The sequence below is a fragment of the Coenobita brevimanus genome, chromosome 112 (genome assembly GCF_032717465.1).
Source record: "Coenobita brevimanus isolate Jiangsu-jjx chromosome 112, ASM3271746v2, whole genome shotgun sequence".
Lineage (NCBI taxonomy): Eukaryota > Metazoa > Arthropoda > Malacostraca > Decapoda > Coenobitidae > Coenobita > Coenobita brevimanus.
In genome coordinates, this window is record NC_137065.1 from 9631211 (window position 1) to 9658710 (window position 27500).

Below are 27500 nucleotides of genomic sequence, written 5' to 3' on the forward strand. Positions count from 1 at the left end.
TAGTGGAATTCCTGCACATCACTCGGTTCCAACTGTCCTCGTATTCACTCGATTGGCATGGTTTTCAGAACATTTTTCACTGTTTCACAAGTGCTCATTCTTATGCATGACATTAGTGCCTTCACTGAGTGATTTATTGTGAGCTGTATATCGTTCACTTTCTCTCAATTGACCGTTCAAGCTAGGCCATGCCCACTACTTCTGGCAAACACGGCCAGCCCCCTGCTACTTTCATAACTTGAAGTTAGTGAGCTTTGAGTTGTCGCGATGAGTAGGACACGTTTGTGCCCAGAGTAAGACAGCGCTGCCATGTGTTGTACAAGCGAGTTCCTGAATCTCCTCATAGGCGGTGAATTGGGCGAAGCGGACTTAGTAGTCGCGGTGTCTGATGTCCAGCACAGGCACCCAGTTCTTTTGTTCAGCTTCCACTCCACTGAGCAGTATTTCTTTTCATTTTTTTATAGGCTTAAGTGTGTTTAGCTTTTGAATGAGCTGGTGAATGTATTCTCATTGTTTTTTTTAATTCATTTTTGACACTCATGTAACGTAAATTTATTTCATTGTAATAAATAAATTTACAGTTCTTTTCTTTTGAGCTTAATGTAGTTAAACTCGTGTTTTATTTCTCCACATTAAGCTTATTTTAGTTGCCACTCCTAGTTTGCACAAACGCTTTACTTTATTCATAACTGGTACTTAGGCCCAGTTCCTTTGTATCAAGCTTAAATCCGTTGTGCCAGCCAGGGGTTAATGCAATGGCAAAGAACCTGTTTATTATTATTAGCATTAGTTATTGATTGTCAGGGGTGGAGTCACTTTCTCAAAGAGGCTAACAGTACTACAAAACTGGCACTCGTGAAATAATTGATCTCTGCTGTGTACTGTTGAGAAAGTTTATAAATTCTCGGCTTCAGAGAATGCAGCGAAGTAAGCCGAATAAAGTAAAACTTACTGCTTGATTTTCACAAGTCAGTTCCTTGTCTCTATTTTTAAGTAACATCAAGCATTCTTAATTCATAAATACACATCCCCCCGTGACATATATATATATATATATATATATATATATATACTGTGTATATATATATATATATATATATATATATATATATAGATAGATAGATAGATAGATCAATCTATTTCTCTCTCTCTCTTGTAACTTGCAATACTTTGGTGAAAGAAACTCCGTGTACAAACAGCTAGATAAGGAGTTTATTACAAGCTCACAGTAAAATAGTCTGCCCCGTCTTGGCTGCCTGCTATCAACTGATGCAATAACGCCTTCTTCCCAGGCTTCAGGTCATGGGAAAGCGTGCTAGGTCGGCAGTTTTAGTGGGGGGCATGTATGCATTGGGGGGGACATATATACATCAGGGGTAGACATATTGTGGAGGTGGGTGCACTACTCCCCCCTGGGTAGCTGAGATGGTGTCTCCTGACACCAGGAGTTAAATGGTGTTCGATTATAGTATGAAGGGAAGGGCGGGGAGGGTTTGTACAAGGGATAAGGATGATACAGGGGCAGTAGGGGAGACATGGGCCATGCAGTGAGGGGAGGGAAGTAGAAGGATATATAAGCATGTAAGATATACAAGGATTAATAGGTACGAGTCCAGTAAGGGTTGAAGGTATACATAGATATAATGGGAATTACACAATAATAGTTTGATACATGATAAACAAGGAGTAGATAATGAGAGAGCTATTGTTCTTGCATTCATTTTTTTTTTTTGTATTTTCTGGTAGGATACACTGTCACTCAGTGATGCATGAAAGAAATACCATCATTTTCTAGTAGGCAAAGTTCTGTTCAAGTCTGGTTAATAGTCAGATGGCATTGGTAGTCACTGGAATGTGATGGGCACTAAGTACGGGAGTTTCTACTGGTCGGGTGTAGGGCGTACTATGCCTGTAGCGACTCTGATTTCCTGGGAGTCAGACGTTCCATTTTTCTGACAGCAACAATGCACTGCACAGATGATGAGTAGAAAACCTATGAAAGCGATACAACCACAGGGGGAAACACAACTGTTGGATGAACCCATGAACGGCGTGAAGGCCAGTAGAGAGAATTGATCCATAATGAAATCAGTCATTGAGGGAAGGTGGGAGTTACATGCTGCAAGTTAGGGGAGGGTGATGGTAATGTTGGCAGATGGTAGGGTTGAAGGCATGTTTCAGCAGTGGTTGAAAGATGTCATAGGAGTGTTTACGGACAGCTTGGTGATAACGAGTGGCGTAAGGGATGATGGACTCTGGATTTGACGGTACAATAGCTCAGGTGCTTTGTAGAGACCACTAGCGGGGACGGATCAAAACCAATGAACCAGGACACATGATTGTGACAGAGATGGGAGCAGCAAAGAAGAAGTACTGGACATGGTTGAGGGTGAGCATGGTGGACCGGGAGGTCAGGAACTGGGACAAAAGAACAGGCCGAGTAGATGGAATGGCGTTGCTGAACCAAAGCAGACTCCACAGGGTGTAGCACTGCTAGGGAGAGATAGCGTAAAAGGTGGGCAGCACAGAGACGAGGAGGTCGGAGTAAGGGAGGAACATTGCTGGAGGTCTGTGGAAGAAAGGAAGGCAACTGAAAGATGATCATGGGAGAGAGGAGGAAATATTCTGAAGGAACAGATACTTGTAACAAGGAGTTGTTGAGGCGGAAAGGGAAGGGAATGATGTGGAAAAGGTTGAAAGGTTATGGCAGAACAGAGAGGAATATGGACGACGACGTATGTGGTGAGAAGGAAGTGGCTTCAAGAACAGGATAATAATATTCAAGGGAAGAAGTAGGGGAGGACCGGGGAGAGACCGAAGGTGTGGGAGTGAGCCCAATTCTAGGACAGAACGGAGAGCTGAGACAGGTACTAAGTCGGCAGTGACTTACGTCCATTGATAGCATCGACCAGGATACGAACCAAGGTAGAGACTTCCAGACAGGAGAAGAGTCAATGGCCAGTTGGAGATTATCCATGTTGAGTTTGAGGTAGAAGAACTGAGAGAGATAACGTTGAGATCTGAAAGGTGGCGTTGTAAGATATTCGGTGAAATTGTTTAGAGTGGACGTGACTTCATTGAGTTGGGTCGTGTGGAGCTTCTGTAACATGAGTGTGTTGGATTTTAATGACTCGGTGTTGTGATTCTAGGGCTGAAGCTAAATGAGTGAGATTAGATTTGAAGCCAGAAATGTCACCGGGCTGTAGCAACGCCTAAACAAGCCACTCAGAATCTCACCGCCGAAGTCGAAGAGACCTCGTTTCACACAAGAATCGACCAACGGGTGTCTGAATGGGGAAAATGTGTCAATGAGCTCAGTGAATCTGTTACTTATGTATTGCAATTGCCAGGAGAGTGGTAGGAAAAGGTTATAGAGAGACTCCATTCAAGTTGTGTGTCCCCATGAGGGCCGTGAGATGGGTCCTGATTCCGTGGAGCTGAATTGCGTGTAGGCAGAGTAGGGCAATGGCTACGTCGGCCAGGGCACAAGATCGTAGCACAAGGAGACCTTTGCCTCCTGATCCGACCAAGGTCTCCCGGGACGTACTCCACTATCGTCCTGACCTGACCCAGACCCCAGGAGGGTCAAGCACTGCCAGCAGGGAGATCGCTAATGTCGTACCTAGAAGATCAGGGTAGAGTTAATGGGGGAGGTCGTGAAGAGGTTGATGGAGCAGAGCGCAGTTTGGATCCGATAGTGATTGGTTGATGAATGAGTAGGTGGAGGTGGAGAGGAAGGAGACTGAGGGGATAGGTGTGGAGACAAGGTAGACTGAGGGGATGGGAGGAGGAGGAAGAGGGGGCAAGAGATTGTGTAAGTGACTCTCTCCAAGAGCGAGGCCACGGGGTGCTCACTTTAAGTCATCAACGTGGACCCATCTGGTGTCCTTAGTGGACAGGTCCTGGAGGTGAAATTTGTTGCCTTGTTGGAGTGAGTGACGCGGTGGGGCCCTGTAAATTTGTCATCCAACTTTATGGGAATGAGCAAAGACAAGATCGCCTACATTGATGGTGATAGGAGAGGCGGATTTATGTTGGCGCTTGCAGCATGTCCTCCTGGAGAGGAAAGCCAAAGTGGATTGGACATACTGGTGGATTGTCTGGAAGTTGGCACAATTCTTAGTTTAACATAATCATCCTTGTTGTAGATGGGTTCTTGGCTTTGAGGATAAGAGAGTAGTATGGGAGGTCCTTGTCAAAACCAAAGAGGACAGAAGAAGGGAGAACATCAGCAATGGATGCATTGATGGAGCTATTGATTGAGGATGTCACTTGGGGGAATCCATGTCATCCCAGGACGAACTATGGGAGCCCTAGATGTCTAAGGCACTCTAAGATTTTTTCTGGTTGTGGCATTCTACAAGGCCATTGGAAGCCAGATGGTTAGGGCACTTCGACATTGCACTTACTGATATGAAAGCAGCGAGCAGATCTCATCGAGAAAGGCTATTGTTGAACTCTGTACCGTTGTCAGTAAGAATTTGGTATGAGGGGTACTGAATGGGCAATGATTACGTGATCTACAAAGGCACGTGCAGCACGCTCTTCGCGGTCTTGTGTCGGAGAGGGGTATCGAGGACACAGTAGCAGGAGAAGTGGTCGAGCCGCTACTTCGAACAAGTACTCAGCGCCAGATTCTGTGAGAGGTAGTTTTTTTAAGAGATCGATTGAGACAAGTTTCCCATGGTCGTGACGGGATTGGGTATTGTAAGAGAGGTGCTGGTAAGCCGGTTGATCCTTTGTGGCGGTGGCAGGAGAGGCAAGAGTCACAGTGGGCATTGGATATCGCGGCGCATGGTTGGCCAATAGTATTTGAGACGTGCTTGGTGCAAGCATCGGTCTTTACCTGGAGTGGGAAGCTTGAGGAGTATTATGAACAATATGAAGAACCTTTGGGATCAGAGCAGTGGGGACAACAAGTTGTGATACAGATTGGCGATTGGGCATATCTTTGCCTGTTAGCAGTGTTTTCTCCTCGTACAAGAGATCATCATCTAGCATTAACTCATCTAGTGATACTGGCAGAGTAGGGTAAGGTCGAGGCATCGCCAGATTCTAGGAAAATAAATGACTTTGGACGACATGGGGTCTTGGTGCTGAAAGTTTCGAACAACTGACGTTAGTGTAGTGTTTTCAGTTACTTCAGGCTGCAGTGATGTTATAGCTGCTGCTACATGACGAGAGAGTGCGTCTGCGACTACATTCAACTTGCCTGGTACATATTGAAAAGTGGGATTAAAGTCCTGGATGATGACAGATCATCTAGCTAACCTACCCGTTAGGTTGCGATTCTTGAACAAATCACATAGTGGAAGGTGGTCTGTTTGGATATGCACTGGATAACCATAGACTATATCTCTGAAATGTTTCAAGGACCAGATTACCGCTAGCGCTTCGAGATCTGTGACACTGTAGTTACATTCAGCGGTTGTAAGGGTGCGACTAGCATACGCTATTACGCGCTTCCTTGATGCTTCATTGAGTTGCATCAAACGGCACCAAGTCCAGTGCCTGAGGCGTCTGTGCAGAGAAGGAAGGGTGTGGTATAATCAGGGAACGCTAGAACAGGGGCATTTACAAGAGCTGTCTTTAGCTTTTGAAAGGCCTGTGACTGGTCGTTAGTCCAAACAAAGGGCACATTCTGCTTGAGTAAGTGGGTCAGAGGAGCGGCGATCTTTCCATAATCCCATATGAATCGACGATAATAGCCACTGAGGCCCAGTAAACTTCGTACAGCTTCGGTAGTGGTAGGTTCTGGGAAGTTAATGATCGCCTTAGTTTTATCCTCATTAGTATGAATGCCTTGTGCATCTACGACATGGCCTAGGAATTTGATTTTCTTTCGCAGGATGTCACATTTACTGAGATTGATTTTCAGGCCTGCGAGCTGGAGGCGTTCAAAGACTTGCTGGAGTTTGGTATAATGATCAGGGATGGATTTACTCACAACAATGATATCATCTAGGTAAGCAAAAAGAGAGTGTCCCATCATACCGCTGAAGACTGAATGGATAAGTCGCATGAACATGGAAGCAGCATTTCTCAGACCAAAAGGGAGTCTCTTAAACTGAAAATGTCTGGAAGGGGTGCTAAAGGCTATAACTGGGCGAGAGGACTCTTCCATTTCGATCTGCCAGTACCCGCTGAGGAGGTCTAAAGATGAAAAGACTACGTTATTGTCACCAAGGGATTCTAGCAAATCAGTGAGGACAGGTAACGGGAAACGGTCTGGAACGGTGACAGAATTGACCTTACGATAGTTGACTACTGGTCTAAAGTTGCCGTCCTTCTTTGGTACTAAGAAAAGTGGGCTATTCCATGGACTGACGGAGGGTTCAATAATGTCCTGGTCTAACATGTTCTGTACCATTTGATCTGTCTGCTTTCTCTGGCTGTGGGGAAATCGATACGCTGGTATGTAAATCGGCTGAGTTCCTGGTAGTAGTTCAATCGTATGTTTGACAAGGTCTGTTCTACCCATCGGTTCACCGGGTAATGCAACCACGTTTCTGTACGAGGTCAGAAGGTCGAGGAGTTGAGGCGTATTTTCTGGGAAATCTGTGCAAGTGAGATGTGAGAGCATATCGGGTGAATATGTCAGCACAGATCCCATAGAGTTAATAGTACATACACCGATTGGCGTACTATCATCAGTCTGAATAGTAGTAATTGAGGAATCCTGGCACACCTTTACGGCTGCTGGGTATACTAGGAAGTCTCCAATCTTTACACCACTTTTAAGTTTTAGTGGAGCATTTGAGACATAGAACAAGTACAGGTAGCATAAACTGTCCGCTAAGACTGTACACCACGCTGACTCATAAGTCAAGCCATTCACACAACACGTCTCAGGTAGTGTTAGTACATCCACTCCTTCTTTCACACCGGCAACAGAAACAGAGACGTTGGTGAACTCATGCGGTAACAAAATTGTGCACATATTCGTTACTGCACGTTTCGTCTCTGCGTGTTGGAGAAGATCATTCACACTATGTGAGGTAGGTAATTGAGACACGTCTGAGTCAGCAACAGTGTTGTTGGGAGAGGAGATAAGAGCCATGTCCGAAGGCTGAGATGATGTATTGGTAGACATTGAGGAATTTATGTCCTTGCTCGCAGTCAGGAAGGGAATGATCTCTGTATTCTCAGATGATGATAGTGGTGGTCTGGGCTGGGTTGGACTTTTTGGTAGTGATAGGGACAGAGGTAATTGAATGACTGATTTGATCGTAAGAATAGGACGGGGACATTCCATAGTGTAAACCGGGAATCCAGAAATGTCTATACTACCACAAGCAGGTAATAATGCAATGGAGTGTTGTGCCATGGTGGAGAAACCAAAAAGGGCATCTGCGGGATACTGCAGGTCATTAGTGACATGAAATTCAATGGGGATAGGGGGCAAATCTCTGTGGAGTTTGACTTCAAGGGTGACTCTTCCCTTAACTTTAAACTCTGAGCCGTTGACACCACATGGGCGAATGTCTGGTGATTCTAGGAAACTGACGTGGTTGTGATGTCGATGAATAATTTGTAAGGAATTTTCGGAGATGAGATTTACTATAGATCCTGTGTCCAAGAAGAATGACGTTGGTATGTCATGACTGCTTCCGAGAATGACTAAACCCAAGGATGTTATGGGACCTACATGGCAGATGGGGAGTTGGGTGTCTGGTTCTACGTGATATTGGTCCGATACGGGCGCGACGCTTCCGACTGTTGGTGGTTGAGGTAACGACATTCCTCAGTGGTGTGAGTTGTGCTTGATTTGTGGTATTTGCAGTGTGGACGACGTGAGCGGGAAGGCGTACGCTGTCTGATTTGGGAGTGAGGACGTCTGTATGTACGGTCGCAACTGGATGCTCAATGTCCAGGATGACCACAGTACCAGCAAAGAATCGAAGATTGTCTGTTCCGTCGGGTGCTAGATTGATCACGACCTGTGGTAGGAGAACGATGTGTGGCAGGTCTGCCGCGTGTGGTGGGACGGGAGCGAGATTGGTCTGGGGTAGTGGAGGTGTGACAGACTGAGGAGGCCAAGGATTGGGGTGGTGCCCTGACGGGTGTAGTTCGAACCTGTTCTTTCATGAATGGCTTTAGTGACCTGAATAATTTTATCTCCTGGAATGAAACCGATTTCCAAGGCTAGCTCTCGCTGTTTAGGAGTAAGCCAGTGAAGGAATCTCAGGTAAACCAATTAAGTCATCAAAGTTGGTGAGTGAAAGCATTGGAACGCCATTCTTGTCTTCTAACCATTTCGTGCCTACCAGTAATTGGAGCATCTCGCTACTAGTTGCTTTCATGGCGGCAGCAGCTTTGCGGAGCTTGGCATATTGTGCTGGGACTCTCAAGTCCTCATCTAGTTGGTTTAGGGAGATTAATGAATCCCATGAGAGACGCGGTATTTGAATGCTGGCAACAAAGGCTGATGAGTTCCATACGAAAATCAGCAAAGGTACGAATGCTATCGAAATGTCCTGCACGGATCGCGGATCCGATGTCCGATTTGCCATGGTGCAAGCGACCCATGAGGTAGGCCATTTTGAGCGATTCATCGGTGATTTGTCTATTGTGGATTTCTGTTTCGACTTCTCTGAGGAAATCATAGACAGACCAAGTTGGATCCTGGCCGGTAAATTTGGGACGATTGGCATCGTCGAGATAGATAGACTGTGGAGGGTTGGCCACGGCTGGAAGTGCAGAAGTGGCGGCAGGAGAGGTGTGGGAGAGAGAGAAGGTAGTGGCAGTTAAGGGCGAGCAAGACGGGGTATGGAGGAGGCAGGAGAGGGAACGACAGGGGAAGGAGTAGAGGAAGAAGAAGGGGAGTGTAGAGGCAGGAGTAGATGAGGAGGTATCTGGATTTACGAGTGTAAGACGGGTAGTAAGTGATTCTGCGGAAGTGAAACGGGAGGCTCAGGTACAGGGCGGTGGTACTCTTTGCCACTTCGTAAATGAGTGATTGTGTTAGAGTCGGCAGACTGGGTATGAGCAGGTGATGTTTCCGGGTCGAGAGAGCTGGTGGTAAGCAGTTGACGTGGAAAGTATGGCATTTAATGCGGCAATGGAAGATGAAAGGATGAAGATGGATACGTAGGTGGAAATGTATAATATAACAATGAGAGAATGGAATACACGAGTCTGTGTGAAAATGAATGAAGGTGCAGGGATGGATGGTTTTAAATAAAAGGCGAAGGACGAGATGGAGTATAAATAGCGTAGGTGAAGATGAAAACGGGGTAATGGAAATGAGATGGAATATTTACATTATCCAATTTGTAGAGAAAATCGAGGATAATCTCTATAGAAAGGAAAGATATACTATAGTTACACAGTAGAGACAGGAGTGTCGAGATGTATGACGTGCAGGGATGGCTGGGCGTAGCTGGGCTGGGGCGGGGGCGGGGCGGGGCGGCGCGGGGCAGGGCGAGGCGGGGCGGCGGAGGAGAGGCAGCTGGGCGGAGAGGGAGAAGAGACGCCGCGATGAATCACCGGCAGGGTGTGGCGGTCTTAGGAGGCTCCGTAATGCAGACCACATGTGGGTGACGGCAGGGCTTGGCGGCGATGGGGCCGGTGGTGGGTTGTGAGGGCAGATGTTGGTTCAAGGCAGGTGTAGAGCTGTTGAGTTGCAAATGCAGAGAATGGTGGTGGGCAGGCAGTGGGCAGACAGTGATAAGTGGCACCATGGGGGCAGGAGTTATGATGAGTTCAGAACAGGTGCTGGGAACAGGTGCTGGGAACAAGTGCAACAGGTGCGTAGGTCGGCGACGGCGACACTTGCTGTCAGGAACAAGGCATGTGGGTGGGGGTTGTTTGAGAGGTGACCACTGGTGAGAAAATTGTACACTCGGAAAGCACAGCCAGGGATTACACCACTAGAGGCACTGAGGAGGTGCGAGGCTGGGAGATGCGAGACGTACGTGTATCTTGTGATGTCACTAAAAATCGGTGGAGGCGGTCAGGAATCTGATGGTTCGAAACACCGCTGCTACCAAATGTAACTTGCAATACTTTGGTGATAGAAACTCCGTGTACAAACAGCTAGATAAGGAGTTTATTACAAGCTCACAGTAAAATAGTCTGCCCGTCTTGGCTGCCTGCTATCAACTGATGCATTAACGCCTTCCCAGGCTTCAGGTCCTGGGAAAGCGTGCTAGGTCAGCAGTTTTAGTGGGAGCATGTAAGCATTGGGGGGGGACATATATACATCGGGGGTAGACATATTGTGGAGGGGGTACACTCTCTCTCTCTCTCTCTCTCTCTCTCTCTCTCTCTCTATGTATATATACTCCTCTTACTTATGATATCTATCTCCCCCTTCAGTTATTTACACATCACCCTCTCTTCCGTTACATTTTCCTTGCCACACACTTTCGCATATATCAGTTCCCTACCCTTGTTTCCGCTCTGTCTCTCTCCCTCCTTTTATTCTCCCTTCACAATTGCATATTTACCAACTGGTTTATGTTCCCTTATTACTACCCCCTCTCTCTCTCTCTCTCTCTCTCTCTCTCTCTCTCTCTCTCTCTCTCTCTCTCTCCTTATCACCGTACTCCAGCCCTGCACCAATTCAGTGTCCCTCGTAGTTTTTTAATCGTCTTTCTCTTTCTCTCTATTCTCCTTCCTCTTCTTTCTTTCCTCTTGCTTAATTGTTTTTTTTCTTGATTGAGCTACTTTCTCTTTATTCTCTCATCTTCTTTATCACTTATTATTTCCAATTTTTTATCTCTCCTTCTTCGTAAACTTCCGATGTTTTTCCATTTTCTCATACTACTTGCATCCTTTTCTGCTTTACTCAAAATTTCAAAAAAAAATTTCTTACTCCCCTATGTACTTTATTTTCCTCATTTCTCTCTTATTATCATCCTTTTCCATTTTACATCCCATTTTCTTCCATTTCCTCATCCCCCTCTAATTTCTTCCTTTTCCTTCTTACTAATTACCTCCTTTTCCTCCATACTCTCTATTTTCTTCCTTTCCCTCCCTACTCTACTCCTTTCCTCTATTCCCCTTCCTCCTTCCCTATTTCCATACTCCTTTTCCCCATTTTCCTTCCCTTCTCTCTCTTTTCTCCCTACTAAGCGGAGAAGAGGCAGAGGAAGATGACCCTCACGATGGCCTCCTCCAGTATTAACACCACCTCCCACCTCCCCACTCAAGCATTACTGGCCAGGGAGGGGTAAAACTCCATATCTTAATATTTTTACTCATTTCCTAATCAATATCATCGTAAAGGTCACTTTCTCGTGGTATAATTTTAATACAGTACATTGGTAAATTTCAGTCATTAGAAATAATATAAACAATAACTATAGCTCTAACCCTTAAAGAAAAAAATCTATAATCTTACTGATAATGTTCTGGAACACAAACCTGTTCCTATCAGTATTATTACTGTGAGGACTACGTACGTAGGCTGTAATAAGTGAGAAAGCGAACAAACAAACAGCAAATCAGTAACAAAACCATGAAGAAATCCTTCGTATACTTTTAATCTTAAATTACTCAAAACTATTTTGGGGCATTTATGCCCCATTAGTAGCGGCATCTCAAAACTGATCTCGCATTCTGACCTTAATCTTTAACTTATTTTTCTCAAAACTTGTCAATTCCGACATGGGCTTCCACGCAACACCTACTGTATATATATTAAATTTAGCTAAACTCGGATCAAAACTTTTTGTCGTCAAGACCAGAACCATTTTCACGGCCTCCGTGAGAACAGTTCCGGCAATGGTAAAATAAATATTTTTTTCCCCATTTTAACCCGAGACGTCCTGTCGACGTATGGGTACATTGCAACATTTTGCATTTGCCAGTCCCGTCGACGTACTGGTACGTTTTGCAATTGCAAGGTCTCTAATTTGCACAATTTTCAATTTTCGCGCATGATTTTTCGTACGTATACACGGGACACCTTTCTCTATTCCTCTACAAGATGCCAAGCAGGGACAAACCCTAACCCCCCATAAACTCCCCCCCCCCGCATGCCATTGTCTCGGCAATTCACCTGTTACCAGTGACAATAAAGACATTCAGGGCCAGAGTGATTCCCCAGTTGATGACAATGTGGAGGACAAAGTTTACATAGCATTAGAGGAAGAAACAGAAATGATGATCAGGTAATGTGGCAAAAGAAGGTCAGGAATGGTGATGAGTTAGTGAGTGAAACAATGCTTCTAATGCCTATATTACTGTTTGAAAACCAATATACTCTCATACTACATATAAATTCGTACCAAATAAATAAATAAATACCGTTTAGGAGTGGTGTGGAATAGTTATCCTCCCATAGAACTCGTTTTCTTTGCAGCCAGCCTGATAGAAAGCCCTGTAAGGTAAGGAGGTACTCCTACCTGTATCGAGTATTTTAAACCTCAGGTGAGTGATTTCTCTATGAATTTTCGATGCTTCTCACCAAAAGCGGAGGTTTTAGCCAAAAAAAATTTTTTCCAAAATGGTCGGGACTGGGGGGTGTCGGAGGTGCGACAATGGTCGGGACGTGACGGGTTAATCATTTTTTGACGGATGCACCATGATGCACCCAGCAAGGTTTCAGCACAAGAGGTCAACGATCAAGGGTACAACACAAGCTCAAAGTTGACCTTGCCATGTGACCTTGACCTTTAAAATATTGTTCTGAAAGAAAGTAAGTCACTGCCAACCACCCAGTGACATCTCCATTAAATTCGGTTAAAATCAGATGAAAATTTATTGTTACCTGAAAGATGGAACTAATGTCACGACCGCCATGGAGATACTTTCTGCCCTGTGACAATAGTTTTGGCCAAGCAAAAATGAATACTGTAGTTTTTCTCCAAATTTACACCAATTTGATGGAAGTGTTGACGGATCACTGATGACAAAATTGCACTGGTTAAAGCACATAGATCCAACGTCAGGGCTACAGGATATCAACGTCAAGGTAACAGGGCATCAACATCAAGGTAACAGGGCATCAACGTCAAGGCAACAGGGCATCAACGTCAAGGCAACAGAGCATCAACATTAAGGTAACAGGGCATCAATGATAAGGTAACAGGGCTTAATGATAAGGTAACAGGGCTTAATGATAAGGTAACAGGGCTTAATGATAAGGTAACAGGGCATCAACGTCAAGGTAACAGGGCAAGCTCAGAGTATATTATTCCGTGTGACCAACATCTTTTACATATTGTTCTGGAAATACTCAGGTTCGTCATGGGATACCCCGTAAGACCTACACGACATTTGGTAAAAAGCAGTAAAAAATTGTTGCCACCTTGAGGCTGCAGTGAGAATAGTTCCGGCCCCGTGACAATAGTTCCTGCCAAGATAATACGAACAGTTTTTCTCCTAATTCAACCAAATTCATGAAAGGGTTAACGGACCGATCATGATGACATTTTCTAGGTTTGAGCACAATTGGGGAAGCGTCAAGGGTACAGGTGGCAGGCAGCTTGACAAGTGGAAACAACAGACTGCTCCCTGTTTATTACCTCTCTCTCTCTCTCTGCAGTGTTACCAATTAGGAGAGAACGAGGGAGGCAGAATAAAGAAATAAATAGTGCGGAGAGAGAGAGAGAGAGAGAGAGAGAGAGAGAGAGTCTGACTAACATGATTTCCAAAACAGGACTAAACAAGAGAGGTTAGAGAATAAAAAAATATATCGGAGAGAAGGGAGTGAGAGGCAAAATAAAGAGAATAAATAGGATAGAGAGGGGAGAAGTAGACTAAAAATAAATAGCGTAGAGGGGCAAGGAAAATTAGAGATATTAATAGTGTACAGAGAGGGGGGGGAGAAAGAAGAATGAAATTATTACAGGCTATTAGTAGTAGTAGTAGTTGTAGTAGTAGTAATAGTATTAATAGTAGTAGTGGTAGTAGTAGTACAACAACTACTGCTACTACTATCATCCTTACCAATGTTATCGCAATGGGCCAGTGCACTGAGTGGTCCTGAGATCTGGTGGGAGTCTGTGAACTCCCAGATGCAGCTGTTGCGGGTGTGAGGGTTACAGCTGCCAATATTTCATGTTGTTCTACCCAAAGCCAGCTAAAACTGAGTGTTGTTACGTTGAACATCAGGTTTACACCAGCAAAACTAAGGGTTCTACAATATTCATGGCCTTATAAAGAAGATGGGTTGGGGAAAAATAGTATTCAAACGTATGTTCTACTCCTGTCTATCAGGTGATTTCTAGGGATGTATTAAAGAGGGTTTATGTGGAAATATTGCCTCCACGGATGTATAAAGACGGTAAGTAATTCGAATAAGGGTAATAGGATTTCCATTTCTTAAAGAACAATGATGAAAGATACGGATAAATTCGCCATGCGACATTTCCATTCGGTACTGGGCTCTGCCAAATGTACGACTGTAAACAAACACGAGACTGGCGAGATGCGTCGGTGATGGGATGACTTGGTTGATCTGAAATGTTTATTGTTGTAAAGGTACAGAGTGCTAATACAACAAAAGAAGGTGGTGGGTCGTGCCACACCCATCCTTTTGTCGTGCATTTATTTTATACATATTCTCCACTGATAAACAGTATAGTTTTGCTTTCACTAGCTTGAAGCAGTACATTTTTTAGCAACTATGACTAGGAAACATAAGGCACACACACCCTGTAAAAATACACTTCTCTTTCTCCGTTTGAGATCATCACAACTGTTTAGTTGACTATATAGTCTATACATGACACTTTTTTTTTTATTGGTATTTCTCCCTTACACTGCCTTGGAAGCGCAGTTGTTAGCGGCTATTGCTAGGTAGCAGAGTGCTGTGGAGGATAGAACAGAGGATAACAAGAGTCATAGAATGTAGTGCTTGTCAGTATTGTGGTACATATTCCGGACAGGCTATTCACGGAGAATTGGGAGTAAGTTTTTCATTGATTAACCATGTGATTTGTTCAGTCAGTGTTGCGAGTTGTGGGTTTCTATACTTAGCAGTTAGCGGTGTGACATCGACAATAAGAACAGTAAACAAAATGACGAACTTTGCGCCGTGGCTGACTGCACATCAGATTCAACTTTCAGCGCAGACCAGCACCCATTCATGAAACAAGTGAAAGGATGGGCCAGGTTTCCATCAAATATGGACACCAAACGTCGTAGGCTGTGGGAGACGAGATGTAGAAGAGGTGTTGAGTGGAGAGCAACCAGGAAAACATGTACATTGCTCAGACAACGAATTTTAAAATATGGCAAAATTTGTTCATGGAAGTATTTCCTCATGTATTTACCATGTTATAGTCTTACACCATATATATTGGATGTTTACTGAATAGTAAATTATATGTAGAAGTTAATTCCATGGTGATGATGATTCCTGTATTACGATTTTTTTTTCCTCTAATGCCACTTACACACTAATAGCATTATTGTCAAACGCATTAAATTTTGTGATTTGAGGAAACTACATGAAAGTGCATAGAAAAATTTATCTTTGAAACCCGCAAATCGTATTTCTAGAAGTTCACAGACTCCCACCAGATGTCAGGACCACTCAGTGCACTGGCCCATTCACCCCACCCAACCCCACCCATACCCTACTCTACTCCACCCAATTCCTGCATTACCCCACTCCACCCAACCCAACTCCACCATTACCCCACTCCACCCAACCCAACCGCACCATTACCCCACTCCATCCAACTCAACTCCACAATTACCCCACCCCCACACCACCCAATCCCTGCATTACCCCACTCCACCCAACCCAACTCCACCATTACCCCACTCCACCCAACCCAACTCCATCATTACCCCACTCCACCCAACCCAACCCCACCATTACCCCACTCCACCCCACCCAACCCCACCATTACCCCACTCCACCCCACCCAGCCCCACCATTACCCCACTCAACCCCACCATTACTCCACTCCACCCCACCCAACCCCACCATAACCCCACTCCACCCCACCCAACCCCACCATTACATCACTCTACTCACCCAGCCCCACTATTACCCCACTCCACCCACCCAACCCCACCAATACCCCACTCCACTCCACCCAACCCCACCATTACCCCACTCCATCCCACCCAACCCCACCATTACCCCACTCCACCCCACCCAACCCCATCATTAACCAACCCCACCCCACCCAACCCCATCATTACTCCACTCCACTCACCCAGCCCCACCATTACCCCACTCCACCCCACCCAACCCCACTATTACGCCACTCTACCCCACCCAACCCCACTATTACACCACTGAACCCATCCGAGTCTCATCACGACCCGTCTCTACCCCACCCTCCCCCATCATCACCCTATATTACCCCACCCAACCCCATCATTACCCCACTCCATCCCATCCAACCCCACGATACTCTACGCAGTGTCGTTTTTTATAGCTATGTGCGTATCAGTCTGTAGCCCAACATTCACACATAACTGAATTTGCACAAAATATTTTCCCTTGTCAAATTTGGAGAAGGCCTTTGAAAGAGTCCCTAGAGAGAAGGTGAAGTGGGCAATGAGAAAGCGTGGGATCGAGGAGTGGCTATTTAGGGTCGTTATGGCCAAGTATGTGGGTGCTCACACCCAGGTTAGGGTGAATGGAGATGTGAGTGATGAGTTTTGCATGAATGTTGATGTGCACCAGGGGTCAGTTTTGAGTCCCTTGTTGTTTATCATGGTATTTGAAGTCCTCCCACGTCATTTCAGAAACGGACTTTTGTGGGAGATGTATGCTGACGATCTGGTGTTGACTGCAGAGAATGAAAGGGAGACGGAGGAAAGATTTAGGAAGTGGAGAGATGGTAAAGAGTACTAGGCTTAAGAGTAAATGCAGATAAAACAAAAGTGATGGTATCTAGGGCTGGTGGCGGTACTGTCAAAGAAAAGGGAGAATGGCCATGTGTGATTTGCCACAAGGGCGTGGGAACAAATTCCATCTTGTGCAGTGTCTGTGATAAGTGGGTGTATAAGAATTTTTTTTTTTTTGTGAGAAAGAAGGAACCAAAGGCCATGAGCCCGCAGTAACAGTTCCCTCCAAGAGAAAAACAAAATACAATAGAGAGAGAATTCAAGATCCGATCATTTTGAGATGCCTGGATACACTGCGTTTGAAAGACTGGAGATCATAGGCAGCTGGAAATACAGACAGAGGGAGACAGTTCCACAGCTGACCTGTTGCATAAATGAAGGACTGGGAGCAACTGTTAACTCTTGCATTAGAGAGTTGGACAGAAAAGGGATGAGAGTTTGCTGCTAGACGGGTGCTATGCGCCCGTCGTAAAGGTGGAGGAATGCATGTAGACAGTTCAGAGGAGCAGTGACCATTAAAGTAGCGATAGAAAAGAGATAAAGATGCAACAGTGCGGTGAAGAGACAGAGGTTGAAGGGAGTCAGTAAGAGGAGAAGAGTTAATGAGACGAAAAGCCTTCGACTCCACCCTATTGAGAAGAGCTGTATGTGGAGAGCCTCCCCACATGTGAGAGTTGTACTCCACACAGGGGCGGATAAAACCCGTGTATAGAGTCAACAATTGTGCAGGGGTAAAGAAAGAACGAAGTCGGCTTAGCACACATAGTCACTTGGAAGCAGATTTTACAAGAGATGTAATATGATCTTTCCAAGATAAGTCCCGAGTAAATGAAACCCCAAGCATGTTCGAGGATGATGCAGGATTAAGCTGAATATTATTAAACATTAGTTGGTATACCTGTGGAAGATTTTGTCAGGTTGATAGGTGTAAGAACTTAGTCTTTGATGCATTAAAAACAACCAGATTATTTTTACCCCAGTCAGAGAGACGAGCCAAGTCAGACATTAGGCTTGCCATAGCCTCATCCCTTGTTTGTTGAAGTAACTGCTGAGATGGGCATTGCGGGAACCGAATGGAAAGGTGAAGGGTGGAGTCATCAGCGTATGAGTGGATAGGATTAGATGTACAGCTAAGAAGGTCATTGATGAATAAAAGGAAGAGAGTTGGTGATAGGGCAGAGCCCTGAGGAACACTAATGTTGATAGATCTAGGAGAAGAACGATGGCCGTCTACAACAGCAGCTATAGAACGACCAGAAAGGAAGCTAGAGATGAAGGCACAGATAGAAGGATAGAAACCGTAAGAGAGCAGTTTGAAAATTAAAGATTTATGCCAGACTCGATCGAAAGCCTTAGAGATGTCAAGAGCAATGGCAAAGCTTTCGCCAAAGTCCCGAAAGGAGGATGACCAGGAGTCTGAAAGGTAGGTGAGAAGATCGCCAGTGGAGCATCCCTGATGGAACCCGTACTGACGATCAGAAAGAAGGTTGTGATAGGAAAGATGCTTTAAAATTTTTCTATTGAGAATTGACTCGAAAACTTTTGAAATACAGGACGCTCAAGCAATTAGACGATATTTGGAGGGTTGGGAGTGGTCACCCTTCTTTGGGACTGGCTGAATGAGAGCAAACTTCCAGCAAGAAGGAAAGGTACAAGTTGACAGACAAAGGCAAAAGAGTTTGCCTAGGCAAGGTGTAAGCACAGAAGCACAGTTCTTGAGAACAACAGAAGGGAGTCCATCAGGCCCATATGCCTTGTTAATATTGAGGCCAGTGATGGCAGAAAATACATCAGCTGAAGAAATTTTAATGTCAGCCATGAGGAAGTCAGAGGGGGGAAGTGATGGAGGAACAGCACCGAAATCGTCTAAGGTGGAATTGGAGGAGAAAGTCTGTGCCAAGAGATCTACTTTATCAGTAGAAGAAATAGCTACAGAAACATCAGAGTAGAAAAGAGGAGGGAAGGATGATGAGGTAAAGTTGTTAGAAAGGTTTTTGGCAAGGTGCCAGAATGAGCGGGAAGAATTTGAGTTGAAGAGTTGAGAACATTTAGTACAGATGAAATATTTTTTAGCGGAACGAAGAACAGGCTTAGCACGATTCCGGGGAGAAATGTAAAGATGATGTATGTGGCATGTATTGGAAGTGTAATAAAGTATGGTAGTGAGACTTGGGCAGAAAAGGAAGAGGATATTCTCAGGCTTAAACGTACAGGAATGACAATGCTTAGGTGGATGTGCAAAAACGTCCCTGACTGCGTGGCGTGGGAAGGGCTAGGTTTACAATGGAAGAGTTGAAGGGTAGGATGGAATTGAAGTGTATTGGTGTTGTGATGAGAAGAGGTAGATGTGAGACGGTTTGGTCATGTGCAGAGGATTGGGGATGATAATTGGGTACATTAAGTGAAAAGAGTTAATGCTAGGTGTAGGGTTGCAAGTAGTAGGGGTAGGCAGCCCTGCCCAGGGAAGTACGACCGCCAAGGTTACGGGAGACTCAAGGAATAGCCTGGATTCCATTTTCTCTCCTAGGCCTTGGTAGCTGGTTACACATCTTTTTGCCTCACACACCAGAGGGCATCAGGCTGCCCTCTTTACACAACACACACATCCACATTATATTACATTACCTTAAACCAGCTATCCTCTCTCCAAAAAACACCGATCTTGTCATTATGTATCTTACTCATTCCACAACACATCCCTGTTCTCCCCATGAAAAGAACCATGGCTGCTGCTATACTAGGAATCAGTGCGGTGGTTACTCGGGTGACCACCACCGACAGGGCTGGGTCGTTTGCACAGGGCCCTCCCGGTCGTCATCAAGCGACTGTGCCACCTCCTGTGTTGCAGTGCCCTAAATCTGCTCATCAGTGCAGTAAAATTTTCTTTTGCAATATTAGGGGCTTTCACTCCAACATCAACTCTGTTCAAAATTTCCTCCAGTTTGAATCCCCTGATCTGCTATTTCTGACAGAGACACAAGTAAGCTCCACCTCTGATTTATCTAGATTTAATTTTCCTTGTTATATCTTGATTCAAAATTTCAGACCCAAAGGAGGCGTATGTTGCCTTGCTAAATCATAAATTGCCCTGGAGGAGATTACTAAATTTAATTGTCCTTTTTTTCGACTATTCCATATACAAATTAAATTCTTTTGGTAAAATTAAGTATTTCTGTTGTGTTTATCGTTCCCTTAATGCCCCTTCAAAGCCGAGTTTATTTGACTCTCTGTCTTCACAAGTAAGTGTCCTCAACATTAATACTGCATCAGAAATTACTATTCTGGGTGATTTTAATGTCCATAATGTCGAATGGCTCACTTATTCAACCAGAACTGATGACTCTGGTCTTGAATGTGAGCTATTTGCAGACTCATTTAATCTCACCCAGTTAGTCAGTCAACCCACCCGTGTACCAGACAACCCCGATCAAAATCCCCACCTATTGGACTTGTTTCTAACAACCAATTCAGATCATTATAATGTCGAAGTGAAGTCGCCCCTCGGATCCTCTGATCATTGTGTGATTCAAGCCACCAGTTTCACACCTACCACACCCTCCTGCTCTGAACCTGTCGTGATGACTACAGTAAATGGCACTACGACAGGGCAGACTGGGAGGGACTTCAAAATTTTCTCCTGGATGTTCCTTGGACCCCTTTTTTCTCCCATGATGCAAATTCCACATTGGGCCACATACAGGATTTCATTGAAGTCGTCATGGAAACGTTCATTCCCCATCATAATTACAGAAAAAGATGTAATTCTCCTAAATGGTTTGTCCACAATTGTGCTAGAATAACAGAACATAAAACAATAGCGTAAGAGTATAACACTTATACAAGGACCAAAACCAAAGAAGCCTTTAACTATTATAAAAATATCAGAAACCATGCCAAAACTATTATCAATCTTTCTAAATCAAACTTTCTACATAGACAAGCTAACAAACTACTAAACAATCCAAATGATAACAAAATATTCTGATCAACCCTTATTTCATTCAAAACTAACTTCACTACCACCTTTTCCATTCCACCGTTACAGTCCCCCAATGGAAATCAGGTAAGTGACCCACGCAAAAAAGCCAACCTTCTTGTTGACATTTTTTCACCAAACTCAACCCTAAATTCAGAAAAGCATAATAATCCTGTACTTGATTTTGATTCCCCCCAAATACCTTCTTTAATGATTCACACCAGACACGTACAAGCCGTATTACAGAATCTATCAGCAGACAAAGCCACTGGTCCATATGAAATTCCTTCAATAGTACTTAAAAATTGCTCCTCAGTGTTGGCTCCTGTATTAGCAAAATTTTTCCGCTTATGCATCTGTACCTCAATTTTTCCAGCCCCTTGGAAAGAAGCAAATTTCCATCCTGTTCCTAAAAAGGGGCAACTTCTGATCCATCAAACTATAGACCAATTGCAATAACGTCCGTTCTCGGTAAAGTTTTTGAGACACTAATTAACAAACACATAGTCAAGCATCTAGAAATCAATAAATTGATCAATGATCGGCAGTATGGATTTAGACAGGAACGTTCAACTGTAGATATTCTTTGCCTTCTTACCCATCAGATTAACAAAACATTAGACCAACATGGTGAAACACACACAGTAGTACTTGATATTTCAAAAAGCATTTGACAGAGCATGGCACCAGACCTTATTGTCTAAGATGTCACACTATGGCCTTACATCACTGGTTCCTCTAATTTCTTCTTACCTTCATAGTAGAAAAATACGGGTTATGGTAGATGGAATTTATTCTCAGTTTCATGCCATAAATGCTGGCGTACCTCAAAGATCAGTTTTGGCGCCAACCCTCTTCCTCATTCATATAAATGACCTCCTATCTGTCACGCACAACCCAATACATTCTTATGCTGATGACTCGACCCTTCATAGTTGTATCACATTTAGTACCTCCTTTACACAATCTGATATTATAAATTCCCAAATAAACACAGCAATTTCTCTGAACCAGGACCTTTCTAAAATTAACAAATGGGGACAAAAAAATCTGGTCTCATTTAATGCTCAGAAAACTAAATACATTAATTTCTCCAATAGAAAGAATCCCTCAGTCTCTCACATAATTTTAAATGATGTCAGTATTCCCATATCCACTACAATCGATATCCTAGGTTTTTACTCTAAACCCCAACCTAAGCTGGACAACTTATGCTAAACCCCTTGCTAAAAATGCTTCTAAAAACTGGAACTTATGTACAGAGTTCGTGAGTTCTTCACTGACGAGCAGATGGCCACAATATACAAGTCATGTGCGTTCTCAGATCGAATACTGTTCACCACTGTGGAGTGGATGTGGAGCGGTTGCATTGAGGCAGTTGGACAAAATTCAAAATAAAGCCATTAGATTAAGCTATAATCCTGCCATAACGCAGGACCTTCCTCCGTTATCAGTGCGTAGAGATTGTGCTTCTTTAGCACTATTTTATCGATATTTTTACTGTAAGTGACCTAACGAACTGGCTTCAATTGTGCCTCCCCTTCACATTTTCTCCCGAAATACTCGGGCAGCTGGGAGCGCCCATGAACTCACACTCTCTCCCCCACAATGCAGAACCTCTGCTTATCAAAATTCATTTATCCCCAGAACTACTACTCTCTGGAATTCACTTCCTGTGAGTTGCTTCCCACATACATTTAATCCTCTCAATTTTAAATCCAATTGTTATAAGTATTTTATGAATGGAGGATGCCTTTAGGCACATGGACTTTTTTTTTTTCCCTTTGTTTTTCCTTCCTGCATTCATTATCAAAAAAAAAAAAAAAGTAGATCGAGAAAGACTTGGGATGAGGCCATTGAGTGTGACCTCATGGATAAGGGACTGAACTGGGAAGCTGCCAGAGATCGAACAGCATGGAAAGCCGCAGTTAAGTGATCAAGGCTGACGCATGCAAGCATGTTGGAGCCTTCAAAAACGAACAAACGAACGAAAAAAAACAAATTCACAGTTTTTTGGGATGAAACTCAGAGTGTGGGCTTATTTTTTCTCCCTTTTTAGTGGACTTTAATATTGCGGGAAAATATGGAGAGAGAGAGAGAGAGAGAGACTGTAATGTTAAGTCACCATCTATCTTCCCTGTTGTCTCCAACTTGTCACAAAAGATTTTTAACTCTCTCTCTCTCTCTCTCTCTCTCTCTCTCTCTCTCTCTCTCTCTCTCTCTCTCTCTCTATATATATATATATATATATATATATATATATATATATTTGTCTGTCTATCTATTGGTCTGTCCATCTGTCTATCTATCTAGCACACTCTCTTTCTTTCATTCCTTGCATACATAATTATTTCTTCCACATTGACTTTTCTTATTTTCTTCTTCATTTCTTTCATCATCACCGCCTTCCTTCCTTCCTTCGCGTTTTTTCTTTCCTTCCTCCCTAACTCAGAGCTACCACTGTGTTAGATTCATGAAGGTATTTTATCAAGCTGAAGCTAAAGAAGCGTATTTCACTGTAGGGTTAAGAGTTTCCTGTAATCTATGTTTGTTTTGGTTTCCTTTGCTTTACATTGCTTTGAGAATGCTCAATGATTTAAGTCTCATTATGTTATCTACCTGTCTGTCTATCCATCTAGATGTTGTAGTAGTAGTAGTAGTAGTAGTAGTAATACTACTAGTAGTAGCTGCAATCCCCAGCTCATATTAATAAAAATCCAGTGGACTGCTGGCTAAAACCCTCCTTCTGTTGCTCATCCCCTTCCTCTTGGGGGATAGGGAGGGAACTGAGGGACGTTTGTATGGCCAGGCAGGGGAACCACCCAGTCATATCGGTGCCACCACGTGAAGGCGCCCCTCTCCACCCCCAGCATGAACAATCGGGTGGGTATTAGCCTGAGGGTGTGTGTCACTATCTGGTGCGCTCAGGAGCATTGTTAGGCCTCAGGGAAGGGACTGTGTCACCCTATGTCCGGAATTACATACATAAAAAATAATGGAATGGAAGATAAACTGATCCCATACTTCTCTGCCAGCCTACTTATCTTCTCCCTTACCTTCTCCCCTCCTATCCACACTCTCCCTCTCTCTCCCCTCCTATCGACCCTCTCTCACTCTCTCCCCCCCTCCTATCTTCGTCTCTCCCCTCTCCTATCTGCCCTTTCCCTCTCTCCCCCCCCGTCTATCCACCCTCTCCTTCCCTCCCCCATCCTATCTACCCTCTTCTCTATCCCCCTCCTATTCACCCTCTCTTTCTCTCCTCTTCCAATACACTCTCTCCCTCTCTCCCCTCTCCTATATCCGCCTTTTCCCTCTCTACTCCTCCTATCCACCCTTTCCCTCTCTACTCCTCCTATCCGCCCTTTCCCTCTCTACTCCTCCTATCCGCCCTTTTCCTCTCTACTCCTCCTATCCACCCTCTCCCTCTCCCCCCTCCTATCCACCCTCTCGCTCTCTCCCCCTCCTATCCATCATCTCCCTCTGTACCTCCCTGCCTTATCTTCCTCCTCCATCTCTCCCTCTTCTGTTCCTCTTCCCCCCATTCCTCCTCCTCCATCTTCCTCCTTCTCCATTTCACATTCATCTTGTCAGCCAGTCTCCCCCCCCCTCTCTCTCATCTTTTCTTCCCCTTCCTTCTCCTCCTCCTCCTCCATCCTTCCCTCTTATCAACTTGTCTTCTCCCTCTGCCTCCCCTCCACCACTCTCCCTCCTTTACTTTCCCTCCTTCCTCTCTGTCTGTCTGTTTGTCTGTCTGTCTGTCTGTCTTTCTCCTATCACCCACCCCACCCGTCCTCTCCACCCTCTTATCTCCTTTTTTCATCCTAAAGTGGTCTTATTCTTGGTTTCTCTCTCTCTCTCTCTCTCTCTCTCTCTCTCTCTCTCTCTCTCTCTCTCTCTCTCTCTCTCAACATCCTCCCCACGTGTGAGATGAATTTTCCATCACCCAAGTCTTACGCTTCGTCTTAAACCCTTTTAGTCACCTGTTAAAATTTTCTTGCAGGAAAGAAAAATAAGAATTATTTGATTAAATCCCTACTAAGAGTGGTATAGGAGGCTTCATAACACCTTCCCTCAGCGATTTATTTCCACTTTGCATTATAATAATCTCCAGTACGCTTATTTATATATCGTTTTAAATATTGATATACTTGGCTTCTGGTGACAAAATACTGGGAAGAACTACCAGGAATAAATCGCTGGGGAACAAGTCTTACGAAATCTTCAATAGCCACTGGATTTCAAAGTACAGTGTGTTATTTAACTGTAAGAAATTGCTCCCCGATATACACACCTTAACTTTTTATCAACTCGACTAAAAACAGTATCTCGACTGAAAAAAATATCTCGACCAAAAAAAGGTATCTCGATCCCCAAAAAATATTGACAAAAAAAAATCGACTAAAACGATAAATCTATCCCCTAAAAATAAGGAAAAAAAATACCTTCGCAAAAAATAATATCACGAAAAAAAAAAATATCCCGACAAATAAAAAAATCTTGATACCCAAATATTGTCGACCAAGAAAATATCTCGATCAAAAGAACATATAAACAAAAAGACGAAAACGGATCTCGACCCCCCCAAAAAAAGCTTGATCAAAAGAATACCTCGAGCAAGAAACTACGCGTTAACCCCACCCAAATATATATATATATATATATATATATATATATATATATATATATATATATATATATATATATACCCAAAACATATCTCCAGCAAAAAAAATCAACAAAAAAATATATTGACAATCTATCTATCTATCTATCTATAGCCCGACGCCCTAATCCCGCAAAGGGTGGCCGTAGACAAAACGCCTCCAAGTCGCTCTGTCACCCACCATTTGAATCCCCTACCCCCAACTCACCCCCCCTCCCTCATATACCTCTCAACTCCATCCCTTCACCTCATCCTCAGTCTACCCCTCCCTCTCCCTCCCTCCACCTCACCTACATACACCCTCTTAGTCAGTCTTTCATTCTCCATTCTCTCCACATGTCCAAACCACCTCAGTGTATTTCTCCTAATCTTTTCAACCACATCCACATCTACCCCACAACGTTCCTTCACTTCTTCATTCGTCAACCTGTCGCTCCACGTCACTCCACATGCTCCTCTCAAGTAACTCATTTCCACTGTTCTCACTCTTGACTTGTTCCCCTCTTGCAAGGTCCACGCCTCGCTTCCATACATCAGGGTAGGGATCACAATACCATCAAGCAGTGACTTCTTAACTTCCATACTCACCTCCCTAATTTTCATCACTGCTTTCAGTGTACCAACAACCTTTCTTCCCTGCTGTACCCTTTCACGTACTTCATCCCCCAAAGTTCCATCCTTACTCATCACACTACCCAAGTACTTGAATGCACTCACATTCTCCATATCCTCACCATCCAACCTCACTACACACTCTGTGACTTCATTCCTCTCAAACACCATAATTTTACTTTTGTTTACATTAACTTTCAGCTTCCTCCTCCTACACACTGTCCCAAATTCATTCACCAAACCTTGCAACTCCCATTCATCTTCACTCAACAATACTGTATCATCAGCAAACAGCAACACCGGAATCTTCCAAATCTCACCCTCATTCATTAGGCCCAGCCCCACATCCACTGCCCTACCTTGCACCTCCTTTACAACCCCATCCATATATATATTAAACAGCCATGGAGACATCACACACCCCTGTTTCAGTCCCACATTGAGATCAAAGAACTCACTCAGCTCACCATCCACTCGCACCGTAGCCCTAGCTCCCTCGTACATACTCTTCACAGCACTCAACAATTTTCCCTCCACTCCATATATTCTTAATACCTTCCACATACCTTGCCTATCTATTCTGTCATAAGCTTTCTCCAAGTCCATGAAGGCAGCATACACTTTCCTTCCCTTCTCTAGATACTTCTTCACTAAACATCTTAGAACAAATATCTGATCTACACACCCTTTTCCCTTCCTAAATCCCCCTTGTTCTTCTCCAACTAGCTCCTCTGTCATATGCCTAACCCTATCAATGAGTATTCTACCATATATTTTACCAGTCACACTAAGAAGGCAAATACCCCTATGGTTACCACATACTTCTCTCTCCCTTTTCCTTTGTACAGAGGAACAATTATACCTGATTTCCAGTCCTCTGGAACCCTTCCCTCTTCCCAAACCAATCTACACAACTTCCATATCCACTCCACAACAACCTCACCCCCATACCTAAGCATTTCACCATACACTCCATCAATTTCTGGGGCCTTTCCCAGCTTAATCTTCTTCATCGCTTCCACTACTTCCGACCTACTGATCTCTTCCTCCCTCCTCTCATCTCTTCTTCTCCCAGCCATTCCCCAACCACTTATACTCACACTGCTCTCACTCTCTACATTCAACAAATCCTCAAAGTGCTCCTTCCATCTCCTCAATTTCTCTCTCTTCTCCACCAACAATCTATTATTCCTATCTTTCACTCCCCTACTATTTCCCCTTTCACACTGCCTTACTTTCTTTACCTCCTTCCAAAACAATTTCTTACTCTCCCTCCATTTCACACTCAAAATCATAAAAAAAAAATGTATTTCGACCAAAAAAAGTTCTCGACGAAGGAAAAATTCGATCAAAAAATATATCTACCCAAGTAAATATCTCGACAGAGTAAATCTCGACCAAAAGAATATCGACCAAACTATCTCGACGAAATAAATATCCGGAAAGAAATATCTCGACCACAGAAATATATCTCGACAAATCAAA